A 25,535-nucleotide genomic window follows, 5' to 3' on the forward strand; every position below is an offset into this window, starting at 1 on the left:
TGAGTCAAAGTACAGGTCAAATGGCATGTGATGTCACTTCTGCTACCCCAGGCATTTTGGTGAATTGGTGCCCATGCGTGTATACATATACGTTGCCCATATAATTTAATAACAAAGAAAGCAAATGCAATACTAGTTAGATTAAAAGAAACGTATTGTATGTTGTTGTGTAAGCAACAGCAAAACACAATCAGGATTGGTTACAACAAATTAAAAGAGGCACTGGTCTTTTTTAGTAATTAAGGAAGGTGCTGCACCAAATAAAAGGACTGAAGGGTGTAACATATAAATTAGACTAAAAGATGTGAAAGTGTTTAGCCTTTTGAAAGTAAAAAAAAACAGGCCTCATATTTGAGTACATTTCCAGGGTCAGAAACTTTCTGCAATTTGATAATTTTTACCCACAAACTCACTTGTGTGTGGGTGTTCATCTGCTTAAACGGATGCACCCACACAGGAATGGAGACAATTTAAATGTGTGTCAGACTGGCCAAATTCCAAGAACCACAAATGTATGTTGAAAGTACACAATTCCAGCATTTATGCTTTTGTGAGCTGGAATTTGGAATTTCCGTGACCAAAGTGAAAAGTGTGAGCATCTAAGTAGTTGAACGCTTTGTGAATGGGGCCACTGGCGCTTACCCCCCACTAATCAGGGAGCATAAAGCCAAAAATTATGCAAGACTAGTAAAGTGCAATAGTGCATACATATCTTACAACATCTCAACCTGATTATGTTCCCAGCTCTCTTCTTCAAAAGCACATCTAGATTCACTGCATTGTTGAGAAAGAGTTCCCCAATGATTTATGGGGAGATAAGGAGTTCGAGGAAATACCTATTTCTCACTAGTTGCACCAGTTACATGGAAAGTGTCTCACTCTTCCCAGCAAGTCTTGCAGTTTAAACCCCATCTGATCGAATCATTTCCTGAGAACACCATGGTTGCCTCATCAGTGTGTGCTTGTTCTTTAAAAGATATCAGATGATGCTTCCAGGAGAATTAAACTACATAGATAACCCTAAGTTTCGTACTAATTGACTCAAACGTGAATTTGCTTATCGTAAATGTGTCAGCAAAGCATCCAGTGGTGACATTCTGAGTATTTCTAGGGCAAAAAAACCTCTAACCTCATCTTGCAACATTAAAGAAAATTAGAAAATCTTGGGCATGCCCTCGTTGCAGATGACCATTACATAATGCTGTGATAGGGAACATTGATGGTGGCACCATAGTCAGTAGCGTAACGAAACTTGCGTAGGCCCCCCTGCAGAGTTAATGTAGGGGTCCCCCCTTGCTCTTGACCCAGTCAGGAGCTCTCAGGCCAGCCCACTCACAGTGCAGGAGGGGGGCCCCTGGTGCTCGGAACCCCACGCACTGCGGGGCTATTGTTACGCCACTCACCAGAGTTAGAGTGACCTATCTAAGCATTGAACAGGTGATTGACAGATGGTGTTTCTATGCTGCCTATCAGCTGTCTGCATGAAGGGTGTTGTATATTCTTGGCCCCATGATCCAGAATGCTCATATACTCGAATAGCACAGCTCAATGAAATCAGAATGAAATAGTGAGTTTTTGCATGAGGCTACCAGCGGTTAAATAGGCAAAAAGGTTAAGGGTGTTTCAATTGGTTTGGGATGGGCACAGATTGGACTGAGAATCGGCCTCCCGCCCTTTCCCTGTATCTATAGGTGGGATTCTATCTTGAAATATCAAAATACAAAAAACTGCATCCACCACATCGACTTCCAATATATGGTAAGGTAAGTATGGAGAGAGAACTATAGATTTCCCTTTCTTAAATCTCCGTCTGCTTACATTGATGAGAAAGAGATGGGCAGACATGCTCTTACGTGAAATATTCAGGGTTCACACATTAGGCAAACATAAGTATGCATGTGTGTATGTTTGTACGCGTATGTGTGTGTATGTGTGTTTTTGCGTGGGTGTGTGTGTGTGTGTAACATGTAAAAATAACTAGAAATGCAGTTAAACTTATGAGACCTTTCAGAAATTATATTATGGCCTTTAGTTTTAAACACAGAGTTTTGCCACAAAGCGGACCCCTTCAATGTTGACAATGGCATGTGATGTGTTTCCAAACTCACATGGATTTTACAGCATTCTACGGCATCTCTTAACAACAATTTTTTATGTTCAGGGGTTGAAACTATCTTTAAAATACCATCCTCCATCATATCACATGATATCACATTCCAGTAAACTGATGTTGATTATATGTACCTAACACTATATTGCATCCAGTACATCTCCTATGACTACAACTCCATGGTGAATATATTGCCACAATTTGTACCTTTACATCCTCTACCTAACTCTATTAACTATTGTATTTATTTATTATACGTACCAATATTTACCATATAGTGTAGTGGTACCACAATGTAGTAATGCTAAATAATTGCCATGCAATAAAAAGGATGCAATATTGTAGGGTGCAATATTAACCTTTGTATTTTGTAAATCATATGCGTTACACGTACCCTCACTAGTTGATTATGCAGTCTGCAGTCGTACTTTTGAGTCATGAACATCTATATCCTCCACTAAGGAAACACAATCCTAATATCATAACACTGAAAGGACCAAGGAGATTCTTTAATTCTGGTCGATCTCTCACTCCAAATTCTAACCCACAATCTTCTCTCATTTTTGCACCATAATTCTCAGTTCATGTCTTCACTCAGCTTCATGTAGAGCCTTCTCAAGTGATGCTTGGATACACATGTGGATAATAAATTCATCATCGTTAAGGAGTTTGGTTCTCTTCAGTATTCTCAAAATGATAATCTTTGCAAGCATTTATACTTTCCATAGTATTTGTGTCCAAACATTCTTGAGTAAACGGATTTATTTATTAATTACATTTTTATTTTTTTAAAGAGTTTTAAATAGCGTTGTCAAGACCCATGGGTATCTGAGCACTTTACATCAGTGCATGAACATTACAAATAACAAGTATAATCACACATTTGGGATAAGAGAGAAACACAACAGAGGTTTAGTAGGAAGGTTAAGTTCATGTTTTGTTTGTTGCTTGGCATCCTGCCAGTTGAGATATTGGTTGAGAAGTAGATCCTGTAGCTATCTCTTTAAGCTCGAGAAGGAGGGGTTTGTCCTTAGATGTACTGGAATAGAGTTCCAGATTTTGGGGGCATTGCCCGAGGAGCAGCAAGCCATAGTTTTTTGTTTGTGGACTTTAGGTGGAATAAGGAATAGGTTATTTTCGAGCTTCTTAGGTTTCTTGACTTTCAAGTCTTTTAAAGTTTTGAGGCAAGGTAAGCTGGTTTGGTGAGTGAGACAGGCAGTTCTGAAGTTGCAGCGAGCTTCAATTGGGAGCAATTTAAGTTTTTTTAGGGCAGGGGAGATGTGGTCATATTTTTTTATTCCTGTGACCAATCTAGCTGCTGTGTTGAGAGAGTGATTCTAAGGGGTGTGAGGTGGGATTTTGTAGTGCATGTGAGGGTGGTGTTCCTATAGTCTAATCTTGACAGCACCATTGCTTGTGTGGCAGATTTGAAGTCATTCGGTGGTAGGTATGGTTTGACATTGTTCAGACATTTCAGGCTGTAGAAGGCCCTCTTATATGATCTTTCATGGTTAGTTTAGGGTGTAATGTTATTCCTAACGATTTGGCAGAATCAGTTAGGGTAAAATTGCAGTTGAGATCATCAATGGAGTTTATCTATTCTTGCATTTGAGAGAATTGCTTTGAGTTTAATATGAGCAGAATTTCTGTCTTATCTTGGTTGAGTTTTAGGTGGTTGTGAGATAGCCAGTGTTGTACTTCTTTGAGGGTAGCATTTAGTCAGTGTACGTCATCTAGTGAGGAGATTTCCAAGCAAAGCTGAATGTCATCTGCATATAGATGGAAGGGGATGTTTGCTTGGTTGAGAATGATGGTGAGGGGCTCCATGTAGATATTGAACAGTGTGGGTGAGAGGACAGAGCCTTGTGATTGTCATTGTGTCAGAAGTCAGATTGCTTATTTTTATTTGTTGAGAGTGGTTTTGTAGAAAGGATATAAACCAGCTTAGTACCACCTCTTCTGTGCTGATCCTCTTTTGGAGGGAGTCCAAGAGAAGCTTGTGGTCGACCGTGACAAATGCCGCTGATAGATCTACGAGGATGAGCAGGCAGCATTAGTCAGTGTCCAGGGATTTGTGGAGGGCATCCACTATGTTCAGAATAACTGTTTCCGTGCTGCAGCCCTTTCTGAAGCCCCATTGACGAGGGTCTAGGAGATTGTAGTTTTCGATGTGTTGGTTCAGTTGAGAGAGAACACATCTTTCTAGGGTTTTGGCTAGAAAGGGAAGTTGTTGAGGTCTTTTGATTCAGTTGTGTGACTTCACCAAGTTTCAGACAGTCTGGCATCACTCCAGTCATCAGGGAGCTGCTTATGGTTTTAGTCCAAAGGGGTGTTAGACCATGGTTGAGTTTTTTTGCCAGGGATGCTGGGAGGGGTTCTGCAATCTGGGAGGAGGATTCGAACTTAGGCATCAGAGTAGAAATGTCCTCCTCCGAGATTGGGTTGAATACCTTCAGTTTTTAGTAGTTATATGGGGCTCTTGGTTATGAGTACATCTTTTGAATTCCTGTGGGGTGCATGTTGACAGGGTAGACGTTGAGTGAGAAGGGGGGTTCTTATCTGAGCTCTATTTTTATGATTTTAAAACTGAAAAAAACTGCTGAAGGCGTCACACTGTTCTTTGGCGATCTGAGTTTTTTTTAGGGGTGACTTGAATGATTGTTGTTTAATGATATTGAAAAGCTCTTTAAGGCAGTTTTGGCCTTATCTAGAGCATTGTGGAAGAAGGTATTTTTTTTCTTTTGTGATGTGTTTTTTTGTATTTTCTGCGTTACATCCTGTGCTGAACTAGGTTGGCTGTGGATGGGTTAGTTTGCCAGAGTCTTTCTGTCGCTCTAAGCTGTCTTCTTTCAATGTTGAGGTCTTTATTAAACCAGAATCTTGAGGGTGAGTGTCTCATCCTTTTCAGTTTTAGAGGGGCTACTTGTTCCGGTATGGAGGACATTGTTGAGTTATAATGGGTGATGAGTTCAGTTGTTAAGAGGCTGTCTGATGGGGGGAGTTGTGATCCCATTCTTTCTTTGAGGTCAGCTATGGAAATTGTTTTACGTTTCACATCCATTGAAGGGTTTTCTTCGAGTGCAATTGGTGGTGAGGGGCTACGTTGTTGTGGAACAGAATGATGTGGTGGTCCTACCAGTCGACAGGAAGGATGCTGTTGATAGTGTTTCTTCCTGGGCTATGATAGCATCCAGGGTTGAGCCTTTGATGTGGGTTTGATCTTTGCAATGCTGGGAAAGTTTCTTCTTGAGTAGGAGGATGTAGGTTGTTTAATGATTGGATTAAAACATTGGTTTCATCATTACAGTGAATGTTGAGGTCCCCTAGGATGATATTTTTGGCATCCGAGAGTGAGCAGTGTGTTATCAAATCTGTCATGTGTTCACCGAAAGAGAGTAGGTTGCCTGGTGGGTGGTGGAGTAGGTGACAGTTCAGAGTTGTGTTGTTTGTCATCCTTATGGTGGTGTTAAAAATTTCAATTGTGCTGTAGTGAGTGAATCATATAATGGGAGTGAGGTGTAGTGGTGTGGCCTTGTGGAGTGTCAAGTATATCATGTTCATTATCGGTTGGAGTGAGGGCAGGGTGATTTGTTAGGGAGGGAGGGGAGCATGTGGTGTAACTCTTGCGTGTTTCATTATGTGTAGATTCCTGTGGGGAGACTGGCTGGGGGAAGGTATATGTGACAGTGATATGGCTTTTTTCAGTGTAGGGAATATGGATTTGAAAGTGTGTAGGTTGTCACCATTTGCTTGTATTATTATAGTTCCGTTTCTGAAGACGGTTCTGGTAACGTTGCCTTTGAACATGGGTGAATTGGAGATTGTTAGTTTGAGTCCATATGGGGTGTTGGGGGTTTTGGTAATGTGAGGGAGTTTTGTTATGATTGTTTTCCATTTTGCTGGACGTGTAGTGTAAAATATGACATACGTTTTCGTTAGGCCTTTAGATGTGTTGAATTAGATATCGGCAATGAGTAGATCCGGGTGTTGTTTAATCAATTTGTCTTGGAAGTTCTTCACTGCTGTTATGGAGAGGTGTGGCTGAAGCTGATGTAAAAGGAGTATGGACCATGGGGTTTAGGATGGAGGGAGTGCAGGGGTGGAGGGTGCTGTGGAACCCTGCATCTTGAGACCTTTAAGGGGAGTTCGGAGTCCCTATAGGAGTGGTGGATGACCACTTAGAATTGCAATGGTAGATTTTCCATTACAATTCTTAGTATATGCATGATGTATATGATGTAACAATGTTGGTGTTGTCTAATGCAGTATTCTGTTTGGGTTATAATAGGGGTTTCCAATCCTTTCTTTTCACAAGGGCTGCTTATGCTCAATTGATGTTTTTTTTAATTGTTTTTTTATTAAAAACAAATTAACACATAAAATAGCACTTACAGACAATATCGTGTACCATGCTGCAACGGGCAACCCTCCACATAAATGGCCTATCCCCCTCTCGGGTAGAAGATATCATAAGACATCAGACAGGTAAGCATTACTCAGTGTCCAAAATTGGAAGGTCTCTCGGTGGCTCACAGATATCCCCCCTGTAAGTGTTCCATTTCTGCCATACTCGCGACCATTTGTTAGGGCAGCCTCGTAAAGTATATGCAGTTTTCTCTGTGAACATACAGTGGTCCATATCATTTTCCCAAAGCCTCAGGGATGGTTTTTCTCTCACTCCCCACAGCTTTGCAATATTGCGTTTGGCGACCATCATTCCCAATGACACCCAGATCTTATCCTTGACGTTTAGGTCTGAAGGGCCCCGGTTGTTTAAAAGACATAACTTAATATTGCAATCAGTGGTTACCCCCATGATTTCTGTCATACAGTTCGTGACCCTTTCCCAGTATCTCTGAATTAATGGACACTCCCAGAGTGTATGTATGAATGTACCATCCAGCCCACAGCCCCTGATACAAACTGCGTCTTCCCTAAAGCCCATCTTCATCAATGTTTATCCTGAATAATATATCCTATGTAATATTTTAAGTTGAACAAGCCTCAGTTTGGATGAGACTACAGTTTCTTTGGGGGATGCTAGGACTTCTAGCCATTCCTCATGATCCAACCCCGCTACATCGTGGTCCCAGTGAGCACGGAGTCGGAGAAGGGTATCGGGGGAATTGTTTATTAGTTTTTTATATATCATGGAGATTGCTTTCTCCGGAAGATGGCCATCTAGTATTCTGTCCTCTAGCGGTAAGGACTCTGGCGGATTATCACCGCTGGGTATCACTGCTTGCAGCGCAAGTTTGACCTGAAGGTATCTGTAGTGTTCTGAGGCAGCTAGGTCACATTCGTCTCTCAACTGGTCAAAGGATAGTATTCCTCCATCCCTCCACTGGTCCCCCACTGAAGATAAACCAATTAGGTCCCATCTGTCAAACCCTTTAGTGATCCTCAAGTTCCCTAACTGGGCTGAGTACCAGAGTGGGGTAGCCAGTGTGATTGTGTCCTTCCACCCCAAACTCAGTGTGGTGTCCCTCCATACCTTGACTTGGTGGGCCCTGTTTGTTTTACTCTAGAAAGATAGGTATATCGTGCTCCCCTGTAATTTCCTCCGGGTAATAGCCATCTATCCATGTTGAAGCCGGGGTCATTCTGCGGTCCGTACGTACAATGATTAATAGCAGTGAGATGAGCTGCCCAGTAGTATCGTCTGATATCGGGGGCGTGATGCCTCCATCGTACCACCCCTTCGTAAGCTTAGAAAGAGATATTCGTGGAGGTTTCCCCTCCCAGAGGAGCTCCCTCAATACTGAATCAATTGATTTAAAATATGCTTGCGTTACCGGGAGTGGTGCCTTCTGGAGCGCATAAAGAAAACGAGGAAGTGACATATTTTTAAACAAAGTGGCCCTCCCTCGTTGGGATAGAGGGAACGATTTCCAGTGTGTGACATCACTTTTTAGGCGCTGTAACGGGGAAAGGAGATTCTGATCATATGAGAGTGTCAAATCTTTGGAGACATGGATCCCCAGGTATGTAAAACTGGTGGGGGCAAGTGTTATGGTAAAGCCTCTAGGCAGAGTCGGGATTTTCCCGCTCAAGACATAGAGGACTGATTTAGACCAGTTGATGGTGTAGCCTGAAAATTCCCCAAAGACCAGGAAGATGTGGAGCACTCGATTTAAAGAGGCTGCCGGTGTAGCTAGATAAAGTGAGATGTTGTCAGCATAGAGTGATATACGGTCCTCCCAGTCTGGTGCCCATCTCAACCCTCTAATTATCGGGTCCCTCCTTATCCACATAGCCAATGGTTCCATATTGAGGGCAAAAATTTATGATGAGGGGGGCAACCCTGACGAATGCCCCTACCCAGCTTAAATAGGGAGGACCCCCGGTCGTTGAACACTATCCGAGCCATGGGGGCAGCATATAGGAGGCATACCCAACTCAGGAAGCCAGGGCAGAATCCTAGTTTTGCAATACCGCCAACATATACGACCATTTGATCGTATCAAAGGCCATGGCTGCATCCAGTGACACCACCACAGCATCTTCCAGAATAGTGTCGGGCCTTGCCAGGACTCCATGAAGTCTCCGCAAATTGAGAGAAGTATTTCTGGCTAGCATAAAGCCAGATTGGTGAGGATGAACAAAGTAATCACAGTCAAAAGACGGGTTACAAGTACCTTAGCCAGGATCGTGGCCTCTGTGTTTGGAAGCGATTACGGCCAGTAGAACGAACACAAGTGGTTGTGTTTACCTTGTTTGTGAATTACCACAATATTGGCCAGTCTCTGATCCAATGGGAGCAGTCCAGCGTCCCGACTGCCTTGGAAAATTCTGACTAGAAATGGCGTGATTTTACTTGCGGTCAACTTATATAGTTTGACCGGCAAGCCGTTTGGACCAGAGGCTTTCCCCCATGCAGGTCGTGGATAGCTCTTTCCACTTCTCCGGCCTCCAGTTCCCTATCCAGGTCAGATCGCTCCTCGTCGGAAAGCCTAGGGAGGCGAATATCGTGGAGCATAGAGAGTGCATTGGTTTCAGAGTACTTCGTTCGGTAGGTGTATACTTCTTTGTAGTAATCGGCGAACTCATTAGCAATGGCCTGTGGGTCAGAGGTCAGTTCCACCATTATGCGACTCACCTGGTCTCTACAGATGAGCCACGCAAGTAGCTTTCCTACTTTGTCACCCAACTCATAGATTCTACACTGTGTGGCTCTGTGCTGTGTCTTGGCCGCGTTCCTTGACACGGCCCAAAACTCGTTCTGCTTGAGTAGCCATTCATGTCTTTTCTCCTCTGAGTCAGTCTCTTGAAGACTATTGTCTACCGTTAATATATCCATTTCCAACCGGTCTAGATCCTCACACTTCTCTCTCTTGGAGGTGGCAATTTGGGAGACGGCAGTCCCTCGTATAACCGTTTTATAGGCCTCCCATAGCACCACTGCTGAATCTACTGAGTTTTCGTTTTCCTGAAAGTAGTGCTCCATGTCGCTGATAATACTCTTCCGTATCTTGGGGAGCTTAAAATACCAGGGGTTGATTGGGGCTGTCCTTCCTACCAACGGTTCCCCAACTTCAACCCGAGCCCACACGGATGCATGGTCCGAGATGCCTCGGGCTAAGTGAGTAATTTCTCTAATATGACCCAGCTGATCCGCATGTAGTCTATGCAGGACTGCATTTTATGGGCCTCCGAGTAAAATGTATATTGTCTCTCTGTGGGATAAAATGCACGCCAGGCATCTGTAAGGCCCAGCGCAGTCAGGATATTGTTAACCCGTGTACGTGTTACTGGTATTGTCTTGGGCGGCCGTCTATCCAAGCTATCTGACACTATGGAATTGAAGTCCCCTCCAATGAAAGTCTCCCTTCAGGTAGTGAGGGCAAGAAATCGCCCAGAACTTTGAAGGCCAAACCCTGTAGTCCCGGAGGGATATACGCCGACTCAAGGTTAAGTGTGCTCCCTTCCCAGCACCCGGTAACAGCCACAAATCTTCCCTGGATGTCTAACTTTATGGAGTTAATTTTCATCTGAAAATGTTTACGGAGCAATATCCCCACACCACCAGAACTAGAACCAAAGGCTGAGTGTGCCACCATTTTGAAACCCCATCGAGTCAGTGCCTGGCATGCATTACTCAAAAGGTGTGTCTGCTGGAGCAGAACTACATCCAGCAGGTGTCTTTTAATATAGTGCAATCCAATGCCTCATTTAATCTTGTCCCCGAGACCGTTGACGTTCCAGGACAGCAACCTAAATCCTGCTATTTGTGGCATACCCATGGCTTAATGTTATACAACTAAGGCCATCCGCCTGACGCATCATAGGAGGATACCGCCCAAGCCACCCGCCACCCCAGTCAGTCTGGGTGATCAGCAAAGATCCAACATATTCACACAGGAACTTTGGTTTGTTGAGACTCCCCAGGATGACCCCTCCCCAGACCTCTTCATTAGATTGGAGCAAGACCCGATAGCAGACCTCATACATTTGCTCCAATGGAGGCGCAGCACTCTGAGGGGCGATCCCTTCAGACCTTCATAGAGAATAACGCGCTTGTGAATGTGGGCCCATTCAGTACATTGAGGCCCAGCATGAAATTTCACAGTCACCAGCATGCAGTGGAAATCAATCGTCCCTTGTCTGTAAAGCAACAAAACGAAACAACATATAACGTAACCCCCTCCCCACCTTTCACTTGTGAACGCCCAACAGGGGCATAATGAATACGGTTATGACCTAAGATGCATCGTGCACAGGTATCCCGCCCTCCCACCATATCAAACTCGACTCCCCTCCCTGCATGGCGGAAATAAAACCTCCTGCCTCCCCAAACATGCAGAGTGCCTTTCACGCACCCCTTAAACTAGTAGGTGCGTGCAACCAACCGGGCACCCGCTTCAATTCCAAAAGTCATTCTGTAGACGTTTATCTTAAAGCACTGTGGTCCCATCAAAATGGTATCTTACCTAAACCAAATAACCTACCAACTCGAATGCCACCCCCCCACTTAATACTTAAGCATTTGTTACCGCTGTTAGGTGGCCCTAGTCTCTGCCCAGTTCAAGAATTCCATGTGGCTGCATTACCCCACCTAAAGAGATTCAAGATACAGACCAGTCTATTCGGTGCCCCTGTGTGGCACTCCGTCGTCTGTCGGGGCATCTTCCTGAGCGCCGCCACGAGCGCCATCCTCTCCAGGCTTATGATTTTGGTTGTTTCTCCCCTTGCCTGCCATACGCCAGCCATCCAGCCATTCCCAGGCATCCTCCGGGGTGGTGAAGAACCAAGCTCTCCCCACCGATTCCACTCGCAGCTTGGTTGGGAATAACATGGCATACTTAACATTTTTATCTCTGAGTGTGCGTTTAACTTCCAAGAAGCTATGCCGTTGCCGCTGCACTTTGAGAGTGAAATCCGGAAAAAAGGTTATCTTGCAGTTTTGGAACTCCAGTGGGGGTGAAACCCGGAACACCTGAAGAATGGCATCTCTGTCTCTATAGTTGAAGATTCTGGTGACTATCGGGCGAGGTGGGGCTCCCGGCTTTGGTCTGCCTCCTGGCACACAATGCGCTCTCTCAACGGAGAAAAAGCTTGAGAGTCTTATTGGTTTTAGATGATTTGTAACCGGCTCCTCGATAAATAACTCAGCTGCAAGTTCCTCGGTTCTCTCCGGGACCCCCAGTATGCGAACGTTGTTGCGCCGGGAGCGTCCTTCGTAGTCGTGTCGCATTCTTGGGAGCCCTCTAACTGACTGCGAGACCCTCCACTTTTCTATAAGATTCTCCCCCTTTCTCTCCTTCTCGGATATTTTAATTTACCGACCGCGTGGACCTATAGGTCAGTTTCTTAATTCCTTATCCGAAACTGTCACCAAGCTGGCCAGTTCTGCTTCAAATTTTACTATCCTAGGCGATTTAAATATTCACATTGACGACCAAGCGTCAATAATCGCGTCAGAACTCTCTTCTGACCTTGCTGCCCTCCAACTCTTTCAGAAGGTGCCACATGCTACTCAAACTAAAGGCCACCTTCTTGACCAAGTTGTCTCCAATTTACAAGAGCTATTCTGCTCGGACCCTATTCCCATTCCCTGGTCAGACCATCACTTGATCCCCTTACACTGGTCCCCTAAGTTGGCTACCCCAACCGTTCAACCAATAGGGAAAACAGTCTGTGGTTGGCCTAAACTTAGCCTTGAAAGATGGACCTCTGTTTTGGATCGTTCCAAACCCTCTACTAACACTGACCAGGTATCAGCTAATGACCAGTTCAATAACTGGATCGAAGGGACTTTAGACCAAGTTCTCCCTAAGAAGAACATCCAGATAAACATAGGGCCCAACAAAGCAGCCTGGTACACGCCTGATCTTCGCAAGTTAAAGCAATTGTGCAAGAGAGTTGAGAGAATCTGGAGGAAAGATTTTTCCCTCCTTAAGAAAAAGCAATATAGGGACACCATTAGAACCTATAAAAGTGAAATCAAAAAGGCGCAAGCTCATTACTTTAGCGAAAAAATCACTGCCGCCGTCAACTCCCCTCGGGAGACTTTTCACATTGTAAAAAACACATCTGAATGCATCCACCCCCTTGGACTCCAATGAAGCTACAGACTACTGATATAATGAACTTGAGGATTATTTTCAAAATAAAATTGTAACTATTTGCTGCCTGTTCTCCAATCCCCGTCCATCCATCCCTCCCTCTGAGGAAATAAAGATATGGCGCAGAGAGCATTCCCTTGAAGTGTTCCCGCCATTGGACAAAGAAACTTTCCAAACCATTTTTGCACTGGTTAAGAGTGGATCACCTCGGGATCCGGCCCCCCTTAATAAATCTGTAGTTGCTTCAGTAGGCCCCGTTATTATGGAAATGATCAATGCTTTGCTTTCCTCTGGGGTGGTCCCTCCCCTATGGAAAAAAGCTTTGGTAAAAGCCCTGCTGAAAAAACCCAACTTAGACACCGACTGCCTCGGCAACTATCACCCTATCTCGCTCCTCCCAGGGGTGAGTAAAATCGCAGAAAAGCATGTCAATCTGGTGCTCTCCAGATACCTTGAAAAGGAGAACCTTCTCCACGCGTCCCAAACCGGGTTCCGTCCGGGACATGGTACGGAAACTGCCTCACTAGCAGTTGTCGAGGATTCCAGAAGGATCCTTGATGCAGGAGGTTCCCTGGCCGTGCTACTCTTAGACCTTAGCGTGGCCTTTGACACGGGTAATCACCGTATCCTAGTACTACGACTTCAGGACTTGGGTATTACTGGAGTTGCCCTTGATTGGCTGCGATCCTTCCTGGAGGACAGATTTTACCAAGTAGCCGAGGGTGAGGCCATCTCAACTTCACAGACCTCTCCATTGTGGGGCTCCTCAGGGATCGTCCTTGAGCCCCACTCTTTTTATTGTTTACATGGCCCCTCTTGCTGACATTGTTTTCCATTTTGGGGTGCAAATTGTCACCTATGCCGACGACACCCAACTGGTCGTCACACTGAACCAACACCAACAAAGCATCTACCTGCCTTGGCCCATGCCTCGAAGAAGTGATGAGATGGATGAAACAATCCCACCTCAAATTAAATGGAGACAAGAGAGAGCATATGTTCCTGGGTAATCCCTCTCTCTCTGAAATAGCCTCCACCTGGCCTACATGTATGGGCTCCATGCCCGCCCCTAAATCAGCTATAAAGAGCCTCGGTGTCTGGCTTGAGCTCGGTTTTAACATTCAAGCCAGAAAGGTTGTTGCCTCCTGCTTTGGGATGCTAAGAATGCTGCGCAAAGTGCTTCCTCTGCTACCTCAGGTCAGAAAGCTTGTAGTCCAAGCGCTTATTTTATCTCGCTTGGACTACGGAAATGCCTTGTACCTTAGTGCCCCCAGCTCGGTGCTGGCCAAACTTCAAACCGTGCAGAACTGTGCTGCTAGGATTCTTATGGGAACTCACAGCCACCAAACAGCTAGGCCAGCCTTAAAGGCTCTCCACTGGCTCCCAGTTCTGGAAAGAGTCCAATTTAAAGCCCTGTGTATTACTCACGGGCTTATAGGAGGTAAAGGACCCGCTATAATTTCATCCTTTGTCCAGCCCTACCTAACTAATAGGGCCCTTCGCTCAAATGATCTTCTTCTGGCTTATGTCCCCAGAATCAAGAGGGCTCGAAGCGGCGGCCGTCTTTTTTCCTACAACACCGCTAAACTGTGGAATTTACTCCCTCTGCAGCTACGAAAGGAACCCAACCATATGACCTTCCGCAAGATGCTTAAAACTTGGCTTTTTCCCAAATTATCTTGCCTCAGCCTTATTCGACTATGCCCACAGCGCTGGGATACCATCAGGTAACCATGCGCTTTATAAATATTGTTTTCATTTAATTCATTTCATTTCATTTTATTCATTTAATTTCGTCCAGCTGTGTTTCCAGTCTCACAGTAAGGGACTGTAGATCTTCCACCTTGCGTTGTAGGTCAGACATGTCGACGACCAACGAGCTAGCTTTCACTTCCATCCCCTGTAGTCTGGTGTTCATGGAGCGCATGTCCGCTCTGATGAAGGACACTTCCTATGAAATGGAGTCCAACGATGTGTGTACTGTCGTAATGGCCGTGAGGATGTCCTGCAGCGTTGGCTCTTTAGGTTCTGCGTCCGATTTTCGCATCGCCAAGGGGGCTTCACCCACTTTCTGCAATGCCCCGGGGCCTTTGTCCCAAGCATATTTTTCCAACTTGGCCTGCGCGGCCTTGGTATGACAACCTGTCATGGCTTGGGCTACCCCGATGCAGTACGTAGAAGACGGATGAGAATACACTGGGTGGCTCCTGCTGTTCCACAGACTCCACTCTGCCCTGCGGGGGTCGTCTTCTCTGGGCAGACCAGTGCCCAGTAAGCCCTGTTCAGCCAGTCCCAAAGGTTGGGGAGGCGCAATAGTGGGTCAAGCAGGCCACGGGGCCTTGTAGTGTGGTCGGGTACTTCAGATGGAGCCCTCAGGGCAAAGTCTATAGTGGCCACCTCCAGACCCACAAAGGCAGGCACACTCGATCCCCCCGGTTGGACAGCCTCGGAATACTCCCCCAGATCAATAGTAACAGCTCTGTAGGGTGGGCCGCAAACCAGCTGACAGGGAGCCGAAGCACCTGAAGAGCAGCCAAAGGGAGGGGGGCACCCTCCCTCCAGTGGTTGAGAGAAACCCCCAGGGGCCCTCCACACAGAGGATTGGGTCGGAGCCAAGCAGGTCTCTAAATGGGTTTCACACAAGTCTTATGCCCCTGATGTTCTGGCAGGGTCCCGCAACCGCCGGGGGTGAGACTCCAGCTCTCATAACCCAGGCGGCATGATTAGACCCAGAGTGGCCGATTTCCGCCAGGCTCCACGTGAGGTTCAGTACCGGCACAAACTCACCGGTTTCGGAGATGTTACTGCAGTCGCTCCCACAGCCACTCTGGAGGTGCCAGGATGCGAGGCTTGCCTCCTGCTGGCCACCGAGTCTCTCCTCCAGTCTTCGGCGGGTCACAAGTGGCAGGCCTCCTCAGGGTAATCACCTGGCTGCGGGGCTCCACCCAGACTCAATACGGTCAGTCGACGTTGTAGGGCCCCAGGGAGGTCCTCCGGTGTTTACCCCTGACCTCGGCTCACACCAGGCTTCCGCAGTCACTGATGAATCCTTCAAGGCCGGCACTTGAGAGATGCCACGGCCTTCGCGTGTCGGGGTTGCTCACCCCTCCCCCACCCCAGTCACCACTCGGAGGTGCGCCAGGCTCACCGACAGCTAACTTCAGCTCTGCCAGCTGTATCCAGGCACTCAAGGGGTCATTCAAGTCAGAAGATCATTCAGGACTCAGCGCAGGTGGTTTTTGACGAATTTCGTCCGGATAAATGAGCAGATTTACTTAAGGGCGGATGCGCTCAGCCAGAGCCGCCTTAGGAAGGGGCCACGCCCCCCTCAATTAATCTTTTTGATCATCACAACTTAGGGCAGCGGTCTTCAAACCTGGGGGCGGGCCCCCCTAGGAGGGCCTCAAGTGATCTCAGGGGGCGGGGGGTGGGCACCAGGCTCTGGCCAAAAGAAGCATTATGCTGATAGAAGTGGTTTATTTTAAGTGGAAAAAAGAGTGGCAGTAGGCCTCTCTGTAATGGGTCTTCACTTACATCTTTTGTCATGTATATACTAGCTAAGAGTGTGTGACAAAGGGAAGGGACTCCAAATATTTTCAAAACCCCCTCCCCAATTTCTAACAATCACACTGTGGATACTTTTATATGTTAGTAAGGCCTGCCTGAACAGTATAGTATGTTTAGCAATCATGTATTTGATTGCGTTTTTGAAAGGTGTTAACAGAACTCAACTGCCATGTGTAAAGAAGTTTAGACACATTTAATCGAAATAATTGTGAAAAATTATGTGAGCGACCCTGATTATGTTTTTTTTTTCACTGTGGGTGGCGCAGCAATTTTTATTTTTTCACTGAGAGTGGCACGGCAATAAAAGGTTAAAGACTACTGACTTAGGGTAATAAATATTTTAGAGATTGTTAGTTGGCCTCCCCAAACTAATGCAATCGTCTTTAAGATCACTCTACAAAATTTCTTTAGTCAAGTGCCTGCATAGATGAGAAGTATTACACCACCACTACATCTGCAAAACCTGTCATTGTTTGACAGTCCAATCTGAACAGCTAATTATCATCTAGTATCTTCTGCTAAGGCTGTGTTGCTGTATAAAGGTTATCTCTGGTTAAAAGTAGAATTTCACATCTCAACTTCATTGCTGGAACTATTTTTTAATTAAATTTTGGTTAAACACAAGTACCTCTTTAGTCTTTTTCTGTACTCATACAAACTATATTTTTCAGTATCTCATTGGAGCCTGGAGACATATTAAATGTGGAGATATTTTGATTTACTAACAATTTCGTTCAATGGTTTGTTGCATTTCTCAAATGGACACATACATCGCAAAATGCAAACCAAGGAAATGTTGCACTGTGTGGTTTGAGTCCAGCAATAATAGATATGTGTGGGATTTTCGAAGGAATATAGTCTGCACAATCAATTATGTAATATTAGCATAGATCACACAATCACTGTACATTGTGTACGGTTTATTCGATGATAGATATCAAACTCTGGACAGTATAGAAAATATCACAAAATGTATATGTTCTAAATGTACATGATATAAAAAATCTATTGGTGCAAGCCACACCTGGCTTGCCCTAGGTAGCAGGCTTGTACAACATGTTGAACATGATATATGTCTGATTTTCCAGAAATATGCAATTTCGTTCATTTTCCCTCAAGCAGGAACATATCCATGCCAAGGCTTGACCCCGATCTGTGTTCTTCTGATTCCCTTGAGTGTGAGGGTACCAATCATATATGGGTTTTCTGGGTGTTGAAACTCCCAATGTGCTATAAACTTAGTCAAGTGCTTTTGGGAAATGTGGAAAACAACCGAAAGTGAAAAGCCGGTTTAGGATAAGGGTATTTCTGGCCACTGTATCACATATAGGTTATATGTAAACATGTCACACCTGTATTTACACATCCTAAAGTTTCTATCACTGGGTGCCAGGCCTCCCTTGCTCCTACTGGCTGCGGCCAGTTGAAGGCTTTGAACATGATGCTATTCAGAGTTTTAGTATTTCTTTTCCAACAAATCATCATCCATTCTTCCTACACAGGAACATATCTCTTTAAAGGCTTGGCCCAAAACTGTGTCTCCTGTGCATGAGGGTACCCTGCATGTATGGGTTATTTCTGTGTTTAGGGTGCCAAAAGGCAATAAATTGGGCAGCGTGTCTGAGAAAATTGAAAAGCAACCGGATTGAAAATGCTAATTTAGGGTACCTGTCTACAATGTCATATATGTGCTTCACAGGGTTAAGCCATTTTCTGCAATTTTTTTTTTCTTTTTTTTTTTTCTTTTTTCTTTTTCTTTTGAAACCGTTTATTACAGGACTCAAAAAAATTGTACAAGTATGGGCCTACAACCTTCCGGCCGGCCGCTAGCAATATAAAGAGCATACGGTATACATTTGTAAAACACATGGTGCCGCTGCCGAGCTTTTACAGGAGATAACATCGTTGCGTGTCACATTATGCAGACCCCATCATACGGTTCCATTTTAAATTTAAAGCACAGCAAACACAAACAAACCCACAAGGCAATCCTCAATCGAAATAGCAACACGTGCTCCCCTAGAGGGGGAATCTAGCCATCTATAGGAGTCTCAAGAGGGGGGGGAGAGATCAGAACTAGGATTGGGGACACCCGATGCCCAGGTACCGGGGGGATGAGTTGGCTAAGGGGACGGGGCCTTCTGCAATTTTTTTGATGAATACCCACCAACTCACTTGTTTGAAACTTTTTATCTATTTTTACTTATGCACACACTCATGAATGTGAAAAGCTGAATGTGCAAAAAGGGAATTCGATCAGACTGGCTGAATTCCAGCAATCTCTAATGCACGTTGAATCTACAATGTATGTTCATATAAGTTGAAATTAGTTGTTCAACATGCACTGTGTATGGGGCAGCCTAGTGCAAAAGCAGGCACCCTTGCACAAGGTTGCCTACATTACAGGCAGGATTGTTTTTGTACGGTAGACAGCACATTACAACGTGGCTGTTTTCCCGTATGCCATTACATCGCAAGCGTTACAACGCATGCCATTTAACAAAGCGTAGCCATTACTATGTATTTTTTTTATATCGCATGCAATGTAAAAAAAAAAATGGCGATCCACCTCGTTATGAGGAAAGAGAGGCTCCTCTGTTTCCTCACAACAACGTGCAACGCCCCTCAGACCCAACGTGCAGCAGGAACCTGGAGGCGAGAGGAACCACAAGGAAGGAGAGGTAAGGGGGATTGGTCCTGGGGTTATTTTTTCAGGGTAAAGGGGGTTAAGGTGGGGTGTGCGTGTGTAGTGCAGGGTAGTGTTTTAGGGTTTTGGGTAGTGTCGGGGGGTCGTGCAGGGTAATGTTTAAGTGTGGGGAGAGGACTGGGGTCGGGGGAGGGTCGTGCAGGGGGTACTATTTTAGGGTTTAGGGCAGTGTTTGGGGCCGTGCCAGGTAGTGTTTTAGTGTAGGGAGAGGCTGGGGGTCGAAGGAGGGTCGTGCAGGGTTTAGGGTAGTGGGGGGGTCGAGCAGGGTAGTGATCTAGTGTAAGGAAGTTGTGCAGGGGTAGTGTTGTAGTGCTTAGGGTAGGGTTGGGGGTCGTGCAGGGTAGTACTTTAGGATAGGGAGAGGAATGGGGTTTGGGGGTAGGGTCATGCAGGGGTACTACATTTGGGTTTAGGGTAGGGTAGTGCAGCCTACCGTAGACACTTTTACCAAGAGTATGCCTTTACCACGGATGCCTTTCCATTGTAATGGCATGCGTGGTAAAGGCATATTTGTGGTAAAAGTATGCAATGTAATGGTAGGTTGTTGTAATTGACAATGCGTAGTAATACCTGTGTTGTAATGGCACGCCTGATATTAGTACGCGCATTTTGCTCTTTCTTTGTGTGCGGCAGAATGCAGCACACGTAAAAAAAGGAAATAACAAGGAGAAATAAAATATTTCTCCTTGTTACCCCTCTGATGGGAACGCATAGCATTTTGAAGCATTTCCAGGTTTACTAGTCTTAGTAAATCTGGGAATGTGCCCAAATCCTTGGGTAGATGCATGGGAACACCCTCACTCCACCCATGGAATGCCTAACCAATGCAGAACAATACAAGGCAGCTACTTGCGCTACCTTGGTTTACTCTGGATAAGTCATGCAGAGCCATGCAAGGTGGATTTGAGTGGCTTAGTAAATCTCACTGAATCCCTTCCGGTGCCTTGCAACACAATGGCAATGCAAAGACTTCATAAATCTGGGCCATAGTTGAAAGATAAAAATCATTTGTTCTGTTTATTCACACCATGTAAAGTTAGCACAATGTATCTATGACAGTATTCTAATCGCATAAACACCTATTGATAGGTTCTAGAAGAAGCATATTTCTTTTGTTTCTCACTGCACGACAAAAGGGTCGAAAACCATACCGTAGCCATCTTGGTCTGTGATAGACCACGTTTCAGATCACGTGGTTTCCTTTGCCTACCATCTTCATGATTTAGTTCGTACCAGCCCCGAGACAGGTTAGTTGTATTTACAGCTAAGGCCCAAGGTCACATCTGCTGTAGGGAGTATCAAGCAAATTCCTTCAGGCCCTGGGACGAAAAGGGAGTCACCCTGCCGACCTCCTCTGTATAGATAGCAACCCTTTGTGCAAGGCTGAAACTTAACACTGTATAAGCTCATCCAGGAGCCCATGGACTAACTGGTATTTTTCCACTTGTATGGCTTTGTATGCTGAATCTGTTATGTATATAAGTGTGGTTTTGTCAAGGAGCCAGCAGTCTTCCTCGGCGCACCTGATGGGTGAGGATCGACGAGGCTCCTCTATGTAGAGTTTTGCTTTGGCCAATAAAATGTTTGATCCTTCTCCGTTGCCAACTGACTGTTATTTGGAAAGGCTATTGCGGACCATCGGTAAGTGTGGCCCTTGGGATTTTTGTTAAGTACATCATAGTTTTTAGCATCCATATGAAAACAATAAACCAGAAATATAGGAAATGCTTTATTTTTGGATGCTCTCTTGTTGCAGAGGACCTCTTCAATTCTTTCACTTATAGATGATATTGTAGAATTATTTCAAAGCAACACTCTCATTGGTTAGTCCTAAACAACATAACACTTTTCATACACAGAGACAAGAACAAATTCTAAAATGCAAAGTTTTATATATTCAGTTGACATATGGTTGTGGACATTCAGAACAGGGCCGGCTTTAGGGCGGTGCAACTGGTGCGGCCACACTGACAACTGACCTGGGCGGGGGCACTGACCTCACAGGGTGCTGTGTTTAGAAATAACTTACAATTTAAAAGCACTCCCTGCAGAGTACCTTATGTGTACAACTTTCAGGCAGCAATAAACATGTCTAGAACACTCTTGTGATTAATGTTCCTGCTAGATAGAGAGATCAGAGGTTTGTCTAGAGGCAGTTTTGACTCACCATTAAAGTAGCGCAGAGGGTAAATATGCCTGCTGCAAAGAACAGAGTTGTATTTTATGTGGAGAGCTGAGTGTATTAGTAAAGCCAGCCTTTCCAGTGCTTTAAAACAAATGAAATGTATGGGAGACAGGGGTTATGGAGAGATGATGAGCACTTTTGCCATGTGGTACTGAGGGAATACGAGGAGGAGGTGATGGGGGTGCCAAAAAAGATTGTTGCACTAGGCTTCAACAGAGCTAAAACGGGCCCTGATTGGATATACGCCAATTTTACCATGTTTAAAGGAGAGAGCACAAGCACTTAAGAACTGAGTAGTCCTAAAAGCCAACACAAATGGGTTCAGAAATAGGAGGGATAAAGGCATAACATTTGGGGGGTGGGTCACCCTGCAGAGAGGGCAAAGTCCAACAAAGCAATATTAAAATACTACAATATTTTGGATTTGTATGCAAGTTGTTTGACATGTTACTCCCTAAAACCTAACACGTATATTATACACCTTATTAGAGCACTGGACTGTCGAGTGCTCCGGCAAGACAATGGAGCAGCAACAACCTATAAACAATTGTATTGGACAGCTGCTTTCAACATTACAATGTCCTAATCCACAACCTCTTCATCTCTCTTTCTGCTGCCTCTCTGGGATATGTGAATTAGGGTGAGGAAGAGAGAGACCGAGGCTGTGGGCCAGAGTACAGAGCGAGCCATCCACCTTCCCTCCTCCTGTAGCTCATAGCGTCACTATAACCTTGAATAAAAGGAGGGGGTGTTGTGCTAAGATCACATCTCCCTGGCTCTGCTAAATAATGACAAACAGTTTGGCAGCTCTCAAGGAGAAAGGAGCTGACTGTTACCCATTTCCACAAGTCTTGCTGTGTGTGTGAATATTAGTAACTGTCAAGGACACACAGCAAAATATGTGAAAGGCCTTGGAAGCCGGAGGAGTTGTAAACTCCTTGCGTCTCCCAGGAGGCTGTCTTTTTCAGTTAGAAAATTCTGCCCTCAAGGGGTAACATTTTTCAACCGCCCTCTGTAGTGGGCTATACTGGTTATTGAAGACCCAATCCCTTGTTAAAGGCCTCGCCTTTAGTTTTGTCCTTTGACGCTGGAGTGGGCCTTTAATGCCCAGTATATGGCTATATTACAAGTTACATAGTATACCATGCACTTGTAATAAGGTTGAAGGTATATCTGTCACATTTATGACACAGTAACATGTGTCATAAATGCCACACTCAGACCCTCTATATGTTAAAGCAAAATATCAATATATATATATATATATGTATAGAAGTCTGTATGAAAAATTGTGATGTTTAACAAAACACACTCATTAATAAATATTTTGTTGATTTCTTATCTCCCTTTGTATAGGTCAACTACCATAAAAAGAAGAAGATCTGTCAGATAATTGACACACAAGTTCCCTAAATGGGGTTTGCAAGTGCAGTGCCATAAAACACTGGGAGGACCTTCAGTGGTGGACCCACCTTATTGCTTTATCCAAACTTGGAAGGTCCTCCCAGCACAAAAGGCGAGTGCATCGGTCGCTGACCCACACGATGTGGCGCATTCTAGCAGTGGCCGAATCCGACTTGGATGGGGAAGTGAAGGCCATGGAGCATTGACAAGGGGGTTAGTTTATTTACATGAAAAATGTCTATGTTGTTTTTAACCTTTCTTTAAAGTTTTCAAGTTATAATATAATGTCAAAAGATTTTAAAATATAATTAAGTTCATATTACAAGTGCCATAGAATACAATAGACTTTGGGCCTTATTTAGAATTTGGCAGACAGCTGCTTCATCATAAATGAGACAGATGCCCTGTCCACTTTTTCACAAGTGCTATTGGTTATAAAGCATTGTAATGAGGCAGAAGGAATATCCACCATATTTGTGATGCAGTAACACAACTGTCGAACATTCGGGCCCATTGTCGATAATGTAGTTGCAACTTTGCAGATAGGATATGTGTGACATTACTGAGGGTTATGCTAAGTGACAAGACCCTTAGACACAAACTGTCCTCCCCTTGGTTTACCAGTGAACTAGCGGAAGAAAGAAAGCATTGTAAAAAGCTAGAACGCACATGGATAAAACAATATAATTAAACCAACAAAAGCCAGTACAAAGTGTCTTTTAGCACTTATAACATAAACCTGAAACTGGCATGTCACAATATTTACTCTAATATAATCGGGAAAGCAAACAATAATGCAAAATACATTTTTTAAATTGTATCTGATTTTACAGACCCTAAAGACTCTGTACCCCCTCCTCCCTGAAACAAGCGCCTCTCTGCACTCAACTAAGCACATGTTTTGAAGATAAATTAAAGAAATTCAGGACAACCTCGCAAAAATGCAAGACAATGAGCCCTTGAGCAATGCATGTAATTTAGTGCCCCTGGCTCAGGATAAATCGATGCAGTTTACCCCTTTAATGGTCGAAGAGCTGGAAAGTTTCTTTCCCCAAAGTAAATCTAGCTCCCTCCTTCAATCCTTCCCCCACAGGTTGTGAGGCTTGTCGGGGATAGCCTACGCCCTATTTACCGTGATCTTTTTACTACTTCTCTTTGGTCTGGAATAGTACCCTCCTCTTGGAAAAAGGCAAACGTTATTCCCCTTTTAAAAAAACAAAACCAAATACTAAAATATTTTCGCATTTTAGACCCATTTCACTGTTTACCGGGTTCTCCGAATTTATTGAAACAGTTGTTAATACCCAGCTAACGCTATTCCTGGAAACCTGCAAACTCCTAAACCCATCACAATCAGGCTTCAGGGCACTTCACAACACAGAGACAAAACTCATGGAAATTACAGACTCCATCAAATACACGCTGGACGCTGGCCACAATGCTGCACTAATTTTGATAGACCTCTCAATGGCATTTGACATGCATGAGATCTTGTTACATCAGCTCACCCACATTGGGATGGAGGGGAAGGCCTTTACCTAGCTGGGTTCCTTTCTAGAGGACAGGGAACAGGCATTATGGCTCAAACCTTTTTTTCGGGAGCTAAAAAAACTCAGGTACGGAGTGCCTCAGGGCTCAGCCCTGAGTCCCACAATTTTTTTTATATATATATATATATATATATATATATATATATATATATATATATATATATATATATTCAGTGAAAAAACTATGGGTTTCACACACGTTATAGTTAGGAATTAGCATTTAAAAAGCCTTGCAAATTCAGTGAAAAAACCATAGGTTTCACACACGTTATAGTTAGCTGGACATTTCACTCGTAAAAAACCAATGAAATTCCCCCGTTATAGTTAGTTAAGCTAACTATAACTCGCGCACCCGCAATCCACTGCTGATGACGTGACATATTACATCACTCATGACATGGTCAGTGACATCACTCATGACATCACTGATGACATCTCAAATGACATCACTGATGACATCATCCAGTGAATGTGTATTTTTCTGAAAATTAAATATGTTTTATATATGTATATCTCACGGACGATGGAAGAATAAATGGGTATATAAGTGTCTAAATGGATGATTTGTTTTTGAAAAATTGATTGTATAACTGACTGATTAAGTGTATCTTAGTGAATATATGGCTTACTGAGTAATGTTTAAATATGTAATTATCTGTATCAGTAGTCTCTCACTTTGTGTATAAGTGGCTGCATGGGTTGGTGAGTAGCTACATGGGTGTTTATATAGGATATTAGGTGGTTTTTTGAGTATCAGTCTGAGTGTCTGCATGGTTCGGTGGGGGGTATTACGTAGTGCATAGGTGCATGAATGAGTGACTCACTGGTTGTATGTGTTGAAGACAGCATGTGTGCAGGACTGTATGGGTGGATGAGTGTGTGTATGGGTGTGTTAGTGAGTGAATGACTGTCTCAATAGTGTCTTTATGAGTAACTACATATGTTTTAAACTAGTATATGTGACTATTGGTGTATATAAGTGAGTATATGTGAGAGTGAGAGATTGAAAGAGTTCCTGTATGAATAAGTATGTGTTTCTATAAGTGATTGTTTAAAAGACTAAGTATGTGTAAGTTTCCATAGAAGTAAGTGTGGTGGTGTGTGTATAACTGTATATGCAAATAAATCTATGTTTGATTCTTTATTTTCATGAGTGAGTATGTGTGTCAGTAACTCTGTGGATGAGTGGCATTGTGTAGCAGGATGTATAGGTGTATGAGTACATATGATGAGTGAGTACATGTATGAGTGACTGTACAGGACTGTTCGTGAATGAGTGGATGTGTATGTGGATCTTAGAATTACTCAAGAGGTTGTTGTAACTGGTATTGCTATGTCCATTTTTTTGAAAATTTTAGTCTCTATTTTTGAATGTGTGTTTCAAAGGTTATATTAGGGTGAGAGGAGGTCTGCCACTCTGTCACAAGGATGATGTCATCAGTGATGT

General features: G+C 44.1%; 1 long non-coding RNA gene across 1 annotated transcript in view; it reads left to right on the forward strand.

The window, feature by feature from the left end:
* LOC146789782 (uncharacterized) overlaps window positions 1–22,751 on the forward strand; it is a 129,634-nt gene extending 106,883 nt beyond the window's left edge. Inside the window, exon 3 of the long non-coding RNA XR_014969864.1 lies at window positions 22,491–22,751. This is a non-coding gene — a long non-coding RNA (uncharacterized LOC146789782). The remainder of the gene's footprint in view (window positions 1–22,490) is intronic.
* Window positions 22,752–25,535: the final 2,784 nt, after the last annotated feature.

This window comes from Triturus cristatus, chromosome 10, assembly GCF_964204655.1.
Source record: "Triturus cristatus chromosome 10, aTriCri1.1, whole genome shotgun sequence".
In the NCBI taxonomy this organism is placed as follows: domain Eukaryota; kingdom Metazoa; phylum Chordata; class Amphibia; order Caudata; family Salamandridae; genus Triturus; species Triturus cristatus.